The sequence below is a fragment of the Callithrix jacchus genome, chromosome 1 (assembly GCF_049354715.1).
Source record: "Callithrix jacchus isolate 240 chromosome 1, calJac240_pri, whole genome shotgun sequence".
In the NCBI taxonomy this organism is placed as follows: Eukaryota; Metazoa; Chordata; class Mammalia; order Primates; family Cebidae; genus Callithrix; species Callithrix jacchus.
The window spans coordinates 171,915,504-171,929,037 of record NC_133502.1 but is presented as its reverse complement, the minus strand read 5'-3'; the positions used below and the strand labels follow the sequence as shown (position 1 = coordinate 171,929,037).

The window sequence follows — 13,534 nt, the reverse complement described above, 5'->3', positions numbered from 1 at the left end:
CAGGGAATTGATAGAGACCCCAAAGGGTTGTACCTGCTCAACTTTCATAAGGAGAATAGATAGAGAAATCCTAGGTGTTTGGTGTTGTCCACGAATGGAATGGGCAGAACAAGGGATGAACCAGTCAGTAGCAGAAACAGTAGAGATGATAAAGCACCATCGTCACCTCTGTCTTCAGGACCATGGACAGATCACATCAACTGCCAAGGCTCAGTTTTCTCACCTGTAAAATGTGCACAGGGGTAGTGTTTTTTTGGTTTTTGTTTGTTTTTACAAGCTTATTGTTAAAAGTAGTACTTGTGGATTTCTTATGGTGCTGACTCATGTAACCTAATGATAACTCTATAAGATAGTTAATATTGTTGTCTCCACATGAGGACATTGAGACTCAGAGAGGTTACATCGTTTGCCTAAGTGGCAGAGCAGGACACAAAGCTGGAGGCTGTCTAACTCCAAAGCCTCCCCAGTCTTCCCTGTAAAGAATCTGGAGATGGCATCTGAACAAGTTTAGGGAAGGAGTCAAAAGTTGGAAGTCAAGCTTGAATATGGGTGTCTCATCTTTTGGAGAGGGCAGGTACCCTGACTCACAGAGGTTTTAAGGTTTAGGGTGTGTAAAATACTAGGCACATAGCAGACAGCCAATAAGTAATAGCTAATAATAATTATTGTAAGGTAATAAAAATTAAAATGTTTTCATTTTAAATTGTTTTACTGAGGGTTACAGTGGCATTAATTATTCAGGTGTCGAAATTGCTGGTAAATCCCACACTGTTAGTGATTGTTTTTAGAATAAGTGCAGCTTTCCTCAGGGAGGACCATGCTGTCTGTTTTTGATCTCCTGAGACAGCCAACCAGACTCAAAGCCCAGCGAGCACTTTTTAGCTGTGTAGCTCTGAGCGACCTAACTACTCAGGGCCTCATTTCTTTAGGTAAAACATGAGGATAAAAATGGTTCTAACCAGTTCCTCAAAAGGTTAAACATGGAGTTACTGCATGACCCAGCAATCCTACTTCTAGTTATAATCTCAAGAAAATTGAAAACACAGGCCCGGACAAAAACTTGTCCTCAAATGAATCATTCATAATAGCCAAAAGGTGGCAAGAGCCCAAATCTCTACCAACTGATGAACGAATAAGAAAATGTGGCATATGCACACAATGAAATATTATCCAGCCATTAAAAGGAATGAAGTCTGTTTAAACAACTGTGAGATACCACTTTATACCTATTGGTATGGCTATAGTATTTTTTTTTTTTTGAGGCAAAGTTTCACTCTGTTACCAGGCTGGAGTGCAGTGGCATGATCTCAGCTCACTGCAACCTCCACCTCCCGGGTTCAAGCGATTCTCCTGCCTCAGCCTTCCCAGTAGGTGGGACTACAGGCACACACCACCACACCCAACTAATTTTTGTATTTTTAGTAGAGACAGGGTTTCACCAGGTTGGCCAAGATGGTCTCAATCTCTTGACTTCATAATCCGCCCATCTCAACCTCCCAAAGTGCTGGGATTACAGGCGTGAGCCACAATGCCCAGCCAGCTACAATTTTTTTTAAATGGAAAAATAGTGGTGAGCATGTAGAGAAGTCAGAACCCTCATGGGGGCTAGGCATGGTGGCTCACACCTGTAATCCCAGCATTTTGGGAGGCCGAGGCAGGTGGATCGCTTGAGGTGAGGAGTTCAAGATCAGCCAGACCAACAGAGTAACACCTTATCTCTACCAAAAAATACAAAAATTAGCCAGGAGTGGTGGCACGTGTCTGTGGTCTCAACTACTCGGGGGCTGAGACACCAGAATTGCTGGCTGGGTGCAGTGACTCATGCCTAAAATCCCAACACTTTGGGAAGCTGAGGCAGGTGGATTACCTGAGGTCAGGAGTTCAAGACCAGCCTGGCCAACATAATGAAACCCTGTCTCTACTAAAAATACAAAAATAAATAAATAAATAAAAGCCAAGCATGGTGGCAGACACCTGTAATCCCAGCTACACAGGAGGCTAAGGTGGGAGAATTGCTTGAACCTAGGAAGTGGCAGTTGCAGTGAGCCACAGTCACACCACTGCACTCCAACCTGGGTGACAGAGCGAGACTCGGTCTCAAAAAAACAAAAAACAGAACCCACATGCATTGGTGGTAGGAATGTAAACTGAGGCAGCCACTGTACAAAAGGGTGTGGCAGTTCCTCCAGAAGTTAAGTATAGCACTACCATATGACCCAGCAATTCCACTCCTAGGTATATATCCAGAAGAATTAAAATCAGGGACTCGGCCAGGATTGGTGGCTTATACCTGTAATCCCAGTGCTTTGGGAGGCCAAGGTGGGAGGATCATGAGGTCAGGAGTTTGAGAACAGCCTGGCCAGCTTGGTGAAACCCCATCTCTACTAAAAATACAAAAATTAGCTGGGAATGGTAGTGCATGCCTGTAGTCCCAGCTACTTGGGAGGCTGAGGCAGGAGAATCACTTGAACCTGGGAGGCAGAGGTTGCAGTAAGCTGAGATCATGCCACTGCACTCCAACCTGGACAACAAAGTGAAACTCCATCTCAAAAAGAAAAAAATAAAAATAAAAGAAATCAGGGACCTGAACAGATAAATGAAACCAGTGGTTCACAGCAGCATTAGTCACAACAGTCAAAATGTGGAAATTACCAAAGCATCTGTCAGCAGGTGAGTGGATAAACAAAATACATCATAGGCATACAATGGAATATTATTCAGCCACGAAAATGAAGGAGATTTTGACACATGCTACGATGTGGAAAGACCTTGAAACATTATATGAAGTGAAATAAACCAAACCCAAAGAACATACAAGTATTGTATGATTTCGCTTGTGTGAAGTACTGTGAAATATCTAAAATAGGTAACTTCTGGCCAGGCGCAGTGGCTCATGCCCGTAATCCCAGCATGTTGGGAGGCTGAGGCGGGTGGATTACCTGAGGTCAGCAGTTTGAGACCAGCCTGGCCAACATGCTGAAACCATCTCTACTAAAAATACAAAATTAGCCAGGCATGGTGGTGGGTGCCTATAATCCCAGCTACTCTGGAGGCTGAGGCAGGAGAATCACTTGAATCCGGAGGTGGAGGTTGCCATGAGCCAAAATCGTGCCATTGCACTCCAGCCTGAGCAAAAAGAACAAAACTCCATCTCAAACAAGAACAAAGACAAAAACAAAACCTAATAGGCAACTTCCTAGAGACATGAAACAGTGATAGATGTTACCAGGGGCAGTGGGGAGGGTGGAATGGGAAGTTAGTGTTTAATTGTTGCCGAGTTTATATTAGAGATTATGAAAAAGTTTCGGGTATGAATAGTGGTAATGGTTACATAACATTGTGAATGTGTTTAATGCTGCTGAATTGTACACTTACACATAGTAAAAATGATGAATACTTTATATAATTTACCACAATTAAAAAAAAACAGGCCAGGCACAGTGACTCATGCCTATAATCCCCCAGCACTTTGGGAGCCTGAGGTGGGCAGATTGCCTGAGGTCAGGAGTTCAAGACCAGTCTGGCCAACATAGTAAAACCCCATCTCTACTGAAAAAAAAAAAAAAAGTAGCCAGGCGTGGTGGCATGCACCTGTAATCCCAGCTACTTGGGAGACTGAGGCAGGGGAATTGGTTGAACCTGGGAAGTGGAGGTTGCAGTGAGCCAAGATTGCACCATTGTACTCCAGCCTGGATAATGGAGTGAGACTCCATCTCAGAAGAAAACACACACACGCACACACACACACACACACACACACAACATGGATGAATCTTGAAAACATTATTCTGAGTGAAAAAGGACAATCATAAAAGACCATGTATTTTATAATTCCATTTATATAAACTGTTCACAATAGGCAGATCCATAGAAACAGAAAGTGGATTCATGGTTGCCAAGGGGTCGGGGGAGGGGAGAATGGAAAATGAAGGCTAATTAACAGGCACAGGATTCCTATATGGGGTCCTATATGGGGTGATGAAAATATTCTGGAATTAAATAGTGGTGATGGTTACTCAATTCTGTGAATATTCTAAAATCCACTTTCACAGAGTGAATTTTGTAGTAAGTAAATTATATCTCAATTTAGAAAAGTTTTACCTCTTAGGGTTGTTGTGACGTTTAAATGAGATAATTTATATAAATCCCCTAGCACAGAGCCTGCTTTTTAGTAAGAACTCATTAAAACTAAGTAACTCAAATAAATGTTATCTGTTATTAACATTATTACCATTGCTATTATTATTATTACTCTTATCATTACTATTAGTAGCTGGTGATTTTTGTCTGTTCACCTTTCCAGAGCTTCAGACCTCTCACGTGCAAGCAGGCATAATAAGACTTTAATTATTTAGGGTTTCATAGTCACCAGCAACAGAAACCTACTCTGGCTCATGAGTCAAGAAGGGGATTAATAGCAAGCCTGGGTTGTAGATGACCGAATTAAAGGGACAGACTAAGAACTAGACTCAGAAAGAAAAGGCCCAAGGGACAGAATCTGCAGAAAAGTCTAGCTGAGAAGCCATGGAGTGACTACAGAAGCAAGTGGTTTCACATCAGGCTATGTTCAAATCTAGCTATGCCCACAAACCTGCCTGAACTTGTTCTGTTGTCTGGATTTCTCCACTGTTAGATAGGGAAGACAAGGAGTATATCAGGGCCTCCTTGAAAGAACTGTTTGCAGGATGAAATGAATTAATATATGTACAACACTTACAGTACTCACACTTGTAAATTCCCAATAGATATCATTGTTACCATCATTGACAGGGCTTTGTCCCTGGGTTAATTCAACTCTACCCATTTTTTTTTTTCTGATGTCATATAGTTCTGTTCAAGGTTCAAATCCCTAAAGAGTGTGATGAACACCTCTTGCCCAGAGAATGGTGGGGCATCTTGATTGACAGCCCTGCTAAGACCAAAAACATGGGGGCCTGGAGGATGATACCTGGAAGAGAATCCAGAAGAAGCGGAGGGCTGCTTAATAGGACAACCAACCTAGGCCCCCTGCAAATCCCCTCATATCATGTTGTTAGGAGGATTAGAGGTAATATGTGCGAAGATCGTGGCGTGCTGTCACCCTTAATTACTTGGATCCTTATTCTCCGGTTTCTTTATTAGGGGGTTATGGGTTTTGTTGTTGTTGTTTTTGGTACGGAGTCACCCTGTCACCAGGCTGGAATGCAGTGGCATGATCTTGGCTCACTGAAACCTCCGCCACCCGCATTTAAGCAATTCTCCTGCCTCAGCCTCCTGAAGTGCCCAGCCAGATTTTTTTTTATTACCATTGCAGTATAAGTTTGAGAAGAATTGAAAAAGTCTTCAAATGCCATCTTAAGACATCTGCACTTTTCATGCCTTAATCCCAGCACTTTGGGAGGCTGAGGCGGGCAGAGCACGAGGTCAGGAGACTGAGACCACCCTGGCCAACACAGTGAAACCCTGTCTCTACTGAAAATACAAGAAATTAGCTGGGCCTGGTGGCATGTGCCTGTAGTCCCAGCTACTCGGGAGGCTGAGGCAGGAGAATTGCTTGAACCCAGGAGGCGGAGGTTCAGTGAGCCAAGATCATGCCACTGCACTTCAGCCTGGCAACAGAGTGAAACTCCATTTCAAAAAGAAAAAAGACAGACATCTGAACATTATTGTGAGAAACAAGAAGAAAGGACTATCTCCTGACAACCCTATGGCATGCTCCAAGTCCCTGAGGATTGCGGTGTCCTTTCCCCATGGTCACACAGCTCTATCCTGTCCCAGCTGTGTGACTGTGACCCTAGGCAACTTGGCCTCAGCCTCCCTGTGCATACAATAGGGTCACATTTTGGGTTGCTGTGCGTCTTAAATGAGACAGTATTTTGAGGTAGTATCTGCAAAGTACTTAGAGCAGTGGTAAGTGCTCAGTAAGTTGTAGCAGTTACGGCACATAGAATGAAGTGAAAAAGCTCCACCTCACTAGGTTGATGGGAAGATCAATTGGGATCAAAGCAGTTACAGCACTTTGCACATGGAAAAATGCCACATTCTGGAAAGATTTTTTTTTTTAATTGTGATCACTGCTGGCAATAAGAAACACTTTAGTGAAATTTCACTTTTAGTGAAATTACTAGTTTTTCATAAAATAAAGAAGCATTGGGCCAGGCACGGTGGCTCAAGCCTGTAATCCCAGCACTTTGGGAGGCCGAGGCGGGTGGATCATGAGGTCAAGAGATCGAGACCATCCTGGTCAACATGGTGAAACCCCGTCTCTACTAAAAATACAAAAAATTAGCTGGGCACGGTGGTGCGTGCCTGTAATCCCAGCTACTTGGGAGGCTGAAGCAGGAGAATTGCCTGAACCCAGTAGGCGGAGGTTGCAGTGAGCCGAGATCGCGCCATTGCTCCAGCCTGGGTAACAAAAGTGAAACTCCATCTAAAAAAAAAAAAAAAAAAAAAAAATGGAGAAGCATTAAATGCACACATTTAATAATAAGGTGGAATCTGATTCAGAAACATGAGACTATGGAAAGGGTGAGTCAAACATTGAGGAAATAAAATATTGATAAATTGATGTTTCAATATTCTCATAGTGTCTATTACCAGTTTCCCAAAACTTAGAACACAATATCGCTTACTTAATGCTAAAAGGGCACACAACATAATTTAATCTTTCCTTGAAGCTTTTGAATTTCCTTGAAGGCAAGATCAGCAAATTTAAAATACACTTTTGGATCCTCTAGCTGAATGGTTCTCAACCCTGGCTATATATTAGCATCCACTGGGGAGCTCTTTAAAAAATACCATTGCCCGGGTCCCATTTCAGACCAATTAAATGAGTGTCTGGGGGTGGAGCCCAGTAAATGGAATGTTTTGAAGCTCCACAGGTAAACTGCTCCTCCTAATAGGGGCCTAAATCACAGAGGGCATCATGGTACCGAAGATGAGACAGAAGAGGTCTGCAGGGGCTGGGCCATAGACGGTTTCATACATTGCAGTTCGGAGGCTCAGTGTTATCACATAAAATATGGAGCTACTTCCTGTAATCCCAGCCACTCAAGAGGCTGAGGTGGGAGAATCACTTGAGGCCAAGAGTTCGAGCTCAGCCTGGGCAACATAGCGAGACATCCATTTCAACAAAAACAATTTATTGAGTCCAGTCGAACCTGCCACTGCACTCTAGCCTGGGAGACAGAGCGAGACGCTGTCTCTTAACAAAATGAAAAAACAAAAAAGGAGAGCCACTGAAGATTTTTAACAAAATTTTTAATCCAGTGAGAGTTCAAGTTAGAATGACCATTCCGGTGAGCTGTGGTGGTGCACTGGAGCTGGTAAGATCGGAGAAAGAAAAGCGAGAGTGGGGCTTACTGCAACTATCCAGATTGTATCAGTTATTTTTACAGTGAAACAAAGCAGCCCCAAAGCCTAACTGGTTTAAAAAACGATTCATTGTTTCTCACCATTCTGTGGAATGCTTGGGCAGCTCTTAAAGGTCTCTCCTGTGCTCCTCATACAGCTGCTTTCAGCTGGCGGGGTGGCTGGGGGCTGGGCTCAATGGCTGCACCTCTCTCTCAAGCACAGTCTTTCATCTTTGACTTCTTCTCAGCATGGAGGACTCAGAACAGTGTTCTAAGAGAGAGGAGGTAGAAATTGCATGGATTCTTATTTACTTATTTATTTTTTAATTTTTTAAAAATTGAGATGGAGCCTCACTCTGTGGCCTACGCTGGAGTGCAGTGGCATGATCTCAGCTCACTGTGAACTCCCAGGTTCAAGCCTCCCGGGTTCAAGCGATTCTCCTGCCTCAGCCTCTTAAGTAGCTGGGATTACAGGTGGAAGCCACCATGTCCAGCTAATTTTTGTGTTTTTAGTGGAGATGGGGTTTCATCATGTTGGCCAGGTTGGTCCCAAACTCCTGACCTCAAGTGATGCACCGGCCTCGGCCTCCCAAAGTGCTGGGATTATAGGCATGAGCCACTGCACCTGGCCTCTTATTTATTTTTGAGGCAGGGTCTTGCTCTGCTGCCCAGTGGTGTGATCATGGTTCACTGAAGCCTTGAACTCCTGGGCTCAAGTGATCTCAAGTAGCTGGGACCATAGATGCATGACATAGCACCCGGCTAATCTTTAAATATTTTTTGTAGGGTTGAGGTCTCCCTGTGTTGCCCAGGCAGGTCTCAAACTCCTGTGCTCAAGCGATCCTTCCACCTTAGCTTTCCAAAGTACTGAGATTACAGGTTTGAGCCATTGGGTGTGGCCCAAGGATTCGTAAGGTTTTCCTTGGAAGTCATATAATAATCACTTCTGCTTCATTCTGTTGGCCAGAGCAGATTACAAGATCAGCCCAGACCCAGTGGGTAGGTGGAAAAATAAGCTTCCTTTTTTTTTTTTTTATTTTTTAATTTTTTTTGAGACAGAGTCTTGCTCTGTGGCTTAGGCTGGAGTACAGTGGTGTGGTCTCCACTCACTACAATCTCCGCCTCCCAGGTTCAAGTGATTCTCCTGCCTCAGCCTCCCATGTAGCTGGGATTACAGGCATGTGCCACCACTCCCAGCTATTTTTTTAGTTTTTCTTAATAGAGACAAGTTTCGTCATGTTGACCAGGCTGGTCTTGGACTCCTGGCCTCAAGCGACCCACCTGCCTTGGCCTCCCAAAGGGCTGGGATTACAGGATAAGAGGGAAGGCAATGTCACATTGCAGAGGGATGTGCATTTGGCAGGAGGAATTTTTGGCCATATTTTGAGATCTACTACACTGATGGAAGATGCTGAAGCCTGGCCTAGGGCGGGGACAGAAGAAAGACATGGACTCATTCAGTCAGATATTCAGGTAGTCATTCATTCAATCAGTATTTATTGACTCCTGGATAGCAGGCACTTTTCTAGGCATTGGGGAGAAAGTTGTAAATGACAATGCTCTTGTGGTACTAACAATCTAGGAGATGAATGAGACAGGCACAAAAAGCAAATCAAGGCTGGGTGCCATGGCTCATGCCTATAATCCCAGCACTTTGGGAGGCTGAAGCAGGCAGATCACCTGAGGTCAGGAGTTCAAGACCAGCCTGGCCAACATGGTGAAACCCAGTCTCTACTATAAATACAAAAATTAGCCAGGTGTGGTGGTGTGCACATGTAATCCCAGCTACTCGGGAGGCTGAGGCAGGAGAATTGCTTGAACCCAGGAGGCAGAGGTTGCAGTGAGCCAAGATGGCGCCACTGCACTCCAGCCTGGGTGACAGAGCAAGACTCCATCTCAAAAATAATAAATAAGTAAATGAATAGCAAATCAATATACCATACAATGTGAAATTCATAAATGCTTATGAAGAAACATAAAGCAGGCTAAAGAATTAGAGAGTGCTATTTTAGATGGGGTGTTTCTACTCGAAGGCCTTTTTGAGTAAGTAGAATCGGAGTGAAAACCTGAAGTGAAGGAGTGAAGACCTGAACATTTTTTCCCAACCTCCAAAGACCTGCATAGAAAACAATGTTCAGTGCAAAGAGAACAGGAAGTGTAAAGGCCCTGAGGCAGGAGTGGGCTTCACCTGTTTGAGAAACAGCAAGGTGTCCCATGTGGTTGGGGCACACTGAGAATGGGAGAGAGTAAAAGACGATGAGGTGGGAGAGGCAGGAAACAGAGGGTGGGACCTAGACCGTGATAAGCATTCTGTACTTTATTTCATTTTATAGGGAGAAGCCATTGGTGCATTGTTTGTGGGATTACTCCTGATCCTGTCTTTAGAAAGACATTCTAGTGACTGGGTTGAAAAATATTGAAAGCAGAGAGACCAATTAAGTGGTTATTGTTTGAGGCTGAATGTAGTGGCTCACACCTGTAATCCCAGCACTTTGGGAGGCCAAGGTGGGTGGATCATGTGAGGTCAGGAGTTCGAGACTAGCCTAGACAACATGATGAAACCCTGTCTCTATAAAAAGGTGCAAAAATAAAAAATTAGTTGGGTGTGGTGACATGTGCTTGCAGTCTTAGCTACTAAGGAGGCTGAGGTGGGAAGATTGCTTGAGCCCAGGAGGTTGAGGCTGCAGTGAACTGTGATCACACCACTGTACTCCAGCCTAAGCAACAGCAGAGTGAGAGCCTGTCTCAAAAAAAAAAAAAGAAAAAGAAGACGAAAAGAAGTTATTGTTTGGCAGCAGTTGTAGCAGGGAAAGTGGTGAATGAAGATCAGATTCTAGGTGTATTTTGAAGGCAGACCAGTAGAATTTCATGAAATACTGAATGTAGAGAGTGGAGAAGAAAAGATTAAAGAGTCTAGGCATGGTGGTTCATGTTTGTAATCCCAGCACTTTGGGAAGCCGAGGCAGGCAGATCATCCAAGGTTAGGAGTTCGAGACCAGCCTGGCCAATATGGTAAAACCCCATGTCTACTAAAAGTACAAAAATTAGCCTGGCATGGTCGCGCACTCACATAACCCCAGTTACCAGGGAAGCTGAAGAATAGCTTGAACCTGGGAGGCGGAGGTTGCAGGGAGCCAAGATCGTCTCACTGCACTCTAGCCTGGGCAGCAGAGCAAGACTTGGTCTCAGAAAAAAAAAAAAAAAAGATTAAAGAGAATTTCAAAGCGTTTGGCTGGAGCAACTGGGTGAACTGTGCTGCCCTTTACAAAGATATGGGGGACTCTCGTGAAGAAGTAGTGAATCACAAGTTTGGTTTCAAGTATGTTAAGTTTGAGATGCTTTTTAGATCTCCAAATTAAGATGCTGAGTAGCACTTAGCCACTGAGCCTGGAGTTCAGATTGGGAGATAAGATAGAAATTTGAGTATTGTTGATGGTTATATCAAATCATGAGACTGGATGGATCACAGGGAGTGAGTTTGATAGTGGGGCTGTCTGGAGACTGAACCTTGGGGCACTCTGACATTAGAGGTAGGGATGACAGGGAGGATCACCTGACTCCTTCACAGCCACAGAGACTGAGAAGGCGTGGCCGGTGAGGTGGATGAGGAGGGGCTGTGGAGTCCTTGTTACCCAGGAAGAAACTGTTTCCAGCAGAGAGGGATTAATGGTGTTGACTGCTACTGAGTCAGGTAAGCTGAGGCCAAGACCTAACTGACTGTTTTGATGTGGCAACATGAAAATCACTGGTGACCTTGACAAGATTAAATGAGTGGGCAGAATAGAGTGGGTTGAGCAGAGAATCGAATAATTACAGACAAATGAGACTGTGTGTGTGTGTGTGTGTGTGTGTGTGTGTGTGTGTGTGTGTGTGTGTTTAATTGGGAGAAGCACAGAGTATTTGTACATTGGTGGAAATAGAAAGGGTAAATTATCAATGACAGAGGAGAAAGGAGGACAAATGCAGGAACAAAGGGCATGGGATCTGGTGGACACGGAGCAGCTGGCCTTAGGTAGCGTGAGGACAATTCTTCCATTGTAAAGGAGTAAAGACACAGCATATGAGTTCAGAGGCAGGTAGACTGAAAGATTTGGCAGTAGAAGGGTGTGGAGAGCGGCAGGAACCTTTTGGAAAGTAGAACAAGAGATGAAAGCAGTCACTTCAGGATTTAAAGCATCTCCCGCTGAGCCTGGAGACCAACTCTTATCAACAACCTTTGCCAATGCTCTCCTTGTGCCAGGCCCAGTGCCAGGCGGAGGGGTTCACAGATGACTCACCCAGTGTCCCTGCTGGTGAGAAGCTCACAGCCTAAGCAAGGAGACAGACCTGTAAACTGACAACTTCAATATGATGTGCTAATAATAAAGACACGTACAAAGTGTTTTGAGAACAAAGAGGCAGTGAAAAACTCTGCCTGGAGGGGTCAGAGAAAGCTCCACAGAGGTGATATTTAAATTAGGCTTCAAGGAAGCCAAGAACATTATCAAGCTCACTAGAGGAGGAAGGTCGCCAGAGGAGGAAGGTCATTCAAGGTGGAAAGAATAGTGTGTGAAAGCCACAGAGATGAGAAAGAACTTTCTATTCTTTCTCTCTGCTCCACCTGCCTCTTTTCTTCTTTCTGCTCCCCTGCCTCCCATTTCCCAAGCTGTCATCTCTCAGGCTTCTCAGTTCAAGAGAAAATTTTTCTTTTGGGGAAGTTTAATAAACTTCCGTTCAGCCTGTACTGAGTCATGACAAAGGTGTGTTTCACACTTAAACAAACGTCTCAGATGTTATTTTTTGCACTTGAAGAACGAGCTATTTTTAAAGAAATTCAAACTCACTGAGACCCAGCAAGGACGATTTCTGTGACCTGTTTTTAAGAAGTGAGCTTTGCAAAGGAACATAGTGACCAGCGGCAGCAGAATTAGAAGACCTGGCAATTCTTTCCTTTCAATGTTCAGTGAGCCTGTGAGCAGTTTCACCTTACAAAGTTGCTCATTTTATCTGGGCTATCTGGCCTTCTGGAAAACTCTCAGGGAGTTTGCAAAAATTAGCCAATAACAGAATGAGGGAAGATGAGGACATCACTCTCCTGGAATTGGACTGAGATAATGATGGGAGGGATGACAACAAGAGAATAGATTTGAGAGAGGTTTTTTTTTTTTTAATTTTTTTTTTATGAGATAGAGTTTCACTCTTGTTACCCAGGCTGGAGTGCAATGGCGAGATCTTGGCTCACTGCAACCTCCACCTCCTGGGTTCAGGCAATTCTCCTGACTCAGCCTCCTGAGTAGCTGGGATTACAGGCACACGCCACCATGCCCAGGTAATTTTTTGTATTTTTAGTAGAGGCGGGGTTTCACCATGTTGACCAGGATGGTATCAATCTCTTGACCTCGTGATCCACCCGCCTCAGCCTCCCAAAGTGCTGGGATTACAGGCGTGAGCCACCGTGCCCGGCTTGAGAGAAGTTTAAAAGGAATGAACAAAGGGGGAAAAGCAACTCCCTGTCCTTCAGAATTGTCACCACATGTCTATGGAGTTGTCTCCTCTCTGTAAGGACCATCGGTTCCTTCCTTTTCTGTACATGCATAGAACTCCCCCACTGAGTCTGTTCCTCTACCCTCCTTGAATCTGGGCTGAGTCTGTGACCACTTCAACCAACAAAACTTAGGGAAAGTGACACAGGGCTAGTTCTAGGGATTAGTCTAAGTAGTTTGTCAGCTATTGCTGTAAGAAGCTCAAGACATATGAAGAAGCTGCATGTAGGTGGTCCAGTGGCTGTTTTAACTATATTACCTTGAAATATAGTTTGTAATGGAAGGCAGGATAAATCCTTAACTTTTTTTTCTCTTAGAAAACCCTCCAGGTTTTATTAAATTTCCAGGAGAGTATTAAATGCCCTTTCCTAAAGTAATTCCTTGCTTTCCCTTTTTTTTGGACAGACTGTTGCTCTTTTTGCCCAGGCTGGAGTGCAATGGTCAGATCATGGCTCACTGCCACCTCTTCCTCCCAGGTTCAAGTGATTCTCCTGCCTCAGCCTCCCAAATAGCTGGGATTACATGCACCTGCCACCATGACCATAAAACTTTTATATTTTTACTAGAGATGGGGTTTCACCATGTTGGCCAGGCTGGTCTCGAACTCCTGACCTCAGGTAATCCACCTTCTTTGGCCTCCTAAAGTGCTGAAATTATAGGCGTGAGACACCACACCCGGCC

At 44.3% G+C, this 13,534-nt stretch overlaps 1 long non-coding RNA gene across 1 annotated transcript in view; it reads left to right on the top strand.

The window, feature by feature from the left end:
* The first annotated feature begins 10,947 nt into the window (after nt 1-10,947).
* LOC144582956 (uncharacterized) overlaps nt 10,948-13,534 on the top strand; it is a 104,348-nt gene continuing 101,761 nt past the window's right edge. The window contains exon 1 of the long non-coding RNA XR_013536523.1: nt 10,948-11,022. This is a non-coding gene — a long non-coding RNA (uncharacterized LOC144582956). The remainder of the gene's footprint in view (nt 11,023-13,534) is intronic.